Raw genomic sequence first — 5,500 nt, 5'->3', positions numbered from 1 at the left:
CAGAAGATAATAAACCCCTCTTAGAATTTTGACCTAATGCAGAATACAGAAGCTGAGGATTCTGAAATGCTGAAAGTAATTTCAATGGGACATATTCATCGAATAGCCACAGAGATAAATTGTCAGTGAGAAAAATGGGGCAGATTGGTTGAAATTCCAAACATTGCCCATGACTGACTTGGTGACTATCTCTATAATAAGATTCCAGGATGGTGACGCCATGTGTCATTCTGAAGTATATTAAACCTGAAAAACCAAAAGGAATCTGGTAAAAGGTGGAAACATGGACAAATAGCTGAGGACCAGTACAAAAGTATACGACAAACACATTGGGAGAAAATAAGAAACGCTAAGGCACAAAATGACTAAAACCCAAAAAGAAGAATAATTATAAGTACATTAGTTAGGAAGGTGAAAAATAGATGACATCAAGAAGGCTGATAAATCAACACTATCACCCTCACAATAAAACAACTATCCCACACAATAAACCTGAGCACACATAGTCTCTCAGAGCAGCACACACCCACATAGATCAACTCAAATCTGCCAGCACAACAGAATCCCCACACAAATCATCACAAGCACTCACACTGCAACTCAACCAGCATACCCAATAAACCCAATCACACATAATCCCTAACTGGAACACAAATCCCTTATTTACCGCACACAAATATCAACACAAATGTCCCAGTATAACACAATCCAAACAGAAATCAACAGAAATAACTACACAGCTATACCAGCAAACCCAATATCCCCAAACATCACTCTGAACACCAGACTGTCTATTGAGTCTGTATCACATGATGCAAAGAGCTACAAGAATGGTTCAGAACTCTTTCCCTTTAGCTTGTCCCCAGGTTCCATTATCACTGGGATTCATGGTCTGTTATTGGCCAGTTTTTAAGGTCTCAGCCATTTGGGGGCTTTTTAACACAAATGAGTTTCCAAATTACCCTTGTGTGACAGAAGAGGTTTTCAGCTCCTAGCAAAGAGCTAAGCTGATTGCCTCCAGGGTAGAAGCCTGGCACAGTGACAGGGCAGCTAAAGAGAAGGTAACATTTGGAAGAAGAAGGATCTCCGACAAATGTAGAAAAAACAGCTCTAACTTTTAAAAGCTTGTAATTAATCACTAATGGATGGAAACTAAGATGTTGCTCTCCTTTCCCCTCCATGCCTTCCTTTCTCCTTCTCTTTCCCTCCCATTGAGACCGTTTACCATTCTTTTTTTATGTTTTGTGGGGGAAATCAATAAAATATAAACCAATCAATAAATATAGAGAAATGTGCACATTTAAAAGTGCATTACAATAACTGGTTAACATGGAAAATGAAATTAAGATTTAAGCATTTTAAGGAGTTAATTGGGAAACAATTCCTCCCGCACTTACCCCAATATAAATCAGGAAAAACTGCACTGAAGCCAAGAGAGATGCACTGCTCAAAAGCTGGGGTAAATGAGAGAATGACACCAAAAGAGAGGTATCTTCTTCTTCCTCGTCTTCTTCTATTGTTTAATGTCCCTATATAAAGTCCTACCTAATGCACCTACACAGACACAGATTATCACTTTCACAGCACCATTCCCCATGTGATGATTTGCAATCACTTCTATATGGTTTGGTGCCCACATGGGAATTGTTCCCAAAGAGAATCTACTGTGGTGTTGCCAGGCAACCTGAACCACCTTAGTAACAAATGGCAAAGAGGTCAGCCTTCCGGAACAACACAAGGTTTTCTCTTACGTCTGATAAAGGGATAAGTTTAGAATGGACAGCTTCAATCTGTGGGGGTTGGAAAAGCTGAGACCGAGCTGACTGGTCATGAGTCAAAGCAGCAGAGAGACCGAATATGATTGTGGTTCCTAAGGCATTGCATTGCAGTGACTGTGCTGTAGAGTGGTCCCATGCTGCTGTAATGTGATGTGGACATGCAGATGCAGCATCCGAATGCAGATATTGTAAAATCTCAGCCAGCCTCATGCCCCACGGTTACAGGTGACCCTCAATGAGCCTGATGCAATCAGACCTTCATTACCTCTTTCCTTCAACATTTCAGTATGTCCCTCACTCTTCCTGCATGGGGGAGAGAAGGCAAATGTTTCTTCCTCCTGAATGGGTGTCTTTGTTCCCTTCTTCATCTCCAAGCCCTTCCTAGGGTGTGACCCTCCTTCCACAATTCATGAATAGTTAAAACCATGTTGTATACTGTGGCCAGCAGGAAGAACAAGGCCCTGTGTGGTGTCTTGTAGAGATGTTCTGTTTCTTCAGCACATCCTGAACTTTCCATTCTATCACATTCAATAATAGGGATTGCTCCTCTTTTCCAGCCAGCCATCTCTTCTCCTTATGTCTACCACAGCCTGGAAAGTGCCTCTCCAATACGTTCTCTCCATGATAGAGATGTACAGCAACTCCCAAATGAGTGCCACACATTGAGGGACTGACTGAATTCTTACTGAGACAAACTTCTAGTGAGGTTAATTGAGCAACTCACATTGGTCACAATGAGGCCCGAGGACTCACAGACGATTGGATTTTGACCCCATGTCCTAATCCATTCTCCCTGAAACTTAATATGTAAAGGTGTATAGCACAGGTTTGACATCCCTCAGCTCTAGAAACTTGTTCCATAGCTGAGGGCAATTGGAATGTCCGTGCATGCTGCAGCCATGCTGGCTCCCATCTCTCCTGTTTGGTGGATCAGTAAGAATTCAGACAGTTTTGTGAATGTGGTGCCATAGTGTAAATATATAAGCTTGTATGAACAACACTCATGGGGGCCAAGGCATCAATGAGAACTCTTGGCCCACCTGTCTATTTACCTTCCCTTCTTCACTAATTTCAGGTCATCAAACTGAAACATTCATATTACAGGAGATGAAGAGTGGGGATTGGCAGATTTACCCCTGATGTCACCATGGTCCCAGTACGAAGTATCCTGAACTACTGACCTGACCATGAGTAAAATTTATTCCTAATCTGGTTATTTGACAACATTCTTCTTAACCTAGAGCTTCATTACCACCTAATGTCTTCAAATGTAACATACACACATATTTCAAATGAGTTCTAACATTAAAGAAAGTGTGAAGAGTATCTTTTAGTCCAGTTTTAAGATCACGCGGGACAAAACTAGAGATGACCAATGCTAAATTTCTTAAGGATCTTATTTTAATTATTTTATTCTCATGAACTAATTAAAATATTTACTTGCAAATTCATCCACTCTCAAAGGAGAATAATCCAAATGCAGGGAGAATGCACAGATTTCTTCAGACATGAGTGTCAGTCTGAAGGTGCAGTGAATATCTAGGGATATGGCTCAGTGTCCTAATTTTCCTCCAAAATGAGTCAGATGGCTGCAGGTAGGCAACACTCAGACTCTACACTTGGATTCAAGAAGTTCTGATTCTGAGAATCATGCTGTATTCATTTAAAAAACAAAAATCTAAGGAGAGCTTTTCTCAAGGCTTCCTTTACCTCCTTGTTTCTCAGGCTGTATATGAGGGGGTTGAGCAATGGGGTCAGGACTCCATAGAAGACAGAGAACACTTTGTTCAGGTCCCTCAATGCATCAGACTCGGAGACCAAATACACCATGATGAGAGTCCCATAGAAAATTGTCACCACAATGAGGTGAGAGGAGCAAGTGGAAAAGGCCTTTTGCCTCCCGGTGGTGGAAGGGATTCACAGGATGGTAGAAATGATATAAACATAGGATGCCACCGTCAATAGAAATGGAGGCAGGGTGAATATGGAGGAAGATATGAAACTAGCAACTTCCAGCATGTGGGTGTCAGTGCAGGAGAGTTTTATTATTGGACGAAAATCACAAAAGAAATGGTCAATTTCATTGGGGCCACAGAATGTTAATTGTGAAATCATAAATATAAAGATGGAAACAGACATAAATCCCTCTATCCACAACCCAACTACTAGCTGGAGGCACAACCTGCCATTCATAACTGCTGCATAATGCAGAGGTTTGCATATCGCTAAATACCGATCATAAGACATCACAGATAAGAGAAAACATTCTGTGCCTGCTAGAGAACCAAAGACATATAATTGTGCAATGCAGCCCATAACAGAAATAGTTCTGTCCCCAGTCAGGAGACCAGCCAGCACCCTGGGCAGGATGGTGGAGGTATAGCAGGTCTCCAGGCAGGACAAGTTCCCCAGGAAGAAGTACATGGGAGTGTGAAGGTGCTGATCAGTCACAACTAGCACAATGATGAGGATGTTCCCGGCCACGGTCACAGCATAGATCACTAGAAACACCAGGAAAAGAAGAATATGAAGTTGAGGGAGATCCCCAAATCCGAGGAGGATGAATTCCGTGATGTTCATTTGATTTCTCTCATGTATGTTTGTCATCAATTTCATCTAGGAGAAATAAAAGAAATTTGCAATTGAGAATCTAATGTCCATTATAAAACAGTCATATTTTCAATACTGGCTTTTCCCTGCTGGTAGCCATCTCAACAGTTGAGTCAAGAATCCAGAGGGTGTTGGCATTTGAGGTAAAAGTTTCAAAAAAAGGCCAATGTTAATTGACATTGGAAATGTAACTACTGTCCGGTATCTCTATGGCTAAACACATCTCACCTTCAGCTTCCTGAACATGTCTGTGTATTACTATAGCCACAATATCTAAGGTTATCATTGTAGATTAAGGGGAATTAAATGTCACTCCATTGGCTTCATATGGAAACCTCAGAATAATCCTGTTGCTGGGCTGATACTTCATTTACACATATTTGCACTGCAGAGTCCATCTTGCCCTGAGACACCGTGTGAAAGAACCTAGGATGGATAGTTTGATTAAGGAGGTCTCCCAATGCTTCCTTTGCTATGGTTTCTGTGACAGTTTGGGGAACTTCTCTTTGTCTATTTTATCATTCCATTTAGTTTTGTAAATGTCATTTCTAACTGGAACCATCATCCTGGATGGGATTAACTCTTTTGTAGAAGGAAACATGGAATAGGTCATGGGGAAGCCATGCCTTGGTAGCAGTGACTATGGTATCAAGGGCCATCAACACTGTATGTCTTGCACCTGGTGTAAGAGTGGGAGTGTTGAGAGATCCATGTCTACGAACATTGGCCAGATATTCCTCATATCCAAGTGCATCAGCAGCACATGGGATTTAGAGGTTCGATCCAATCATAACAATCTGGTGTCTGTTTCAAGAAAGTAAATGATCCAGGATGTTATGTCTCAAGCTAAGTTTCCCTTTGACCAATATTTGGAATTGGCCCAACAAAGAAACCCATAGGGGATTCATTAATCCAAAGTGGTGAGTTTGTGGTCTGTTTGTTGTGTGCTTGCTGCTTCACTGACATTATAATGTGGTCTAGGGTTTTTTTTTGGTGGGGGGTGGGTCTGTGTGCTCAGCCTTGGTGCCTGCTAGACATGTCTGTAGACTTCCTAATGAGGCTTTGATCCCTAGATCCTTCAGCTCCCATTAACCCATAGCCAGGGGGTGAAG

General features: G+C 41.6%; 1 pseudogene; it reads right to left on the bottom strand.

Annotated features, from left to right (window-relative positions):
• Positions 1-399: 399 nt before the first annotated feature.
• Positions 400-4,394, bottom strand: LOC101942513 (olfactory receptor 11A1-like; annotated as a pseudogene).
• Between the last annotated feature and the right edge of the window lie 1,106 nt (positions 4,395-5,500).

Source organism: Chrysemys picta, chromosome 13, assembly GCF_011386835.1.
Source record: "Chrysemys picta bellii isolate R12L10 chromosome 13, ASM1138683v2, whole genome shotgun sequence".
Lineage (NCBI taxonomy): Eukaryota > Metazoa > Chordata > Testudines > Emydidae > Chrysemys > Chrysemys picta.
The sequence above is the reverse complement of the archived record's forward strand: the minus strand, read 5'-3'. Positions and strand labels throughout refer to the sequence as shown.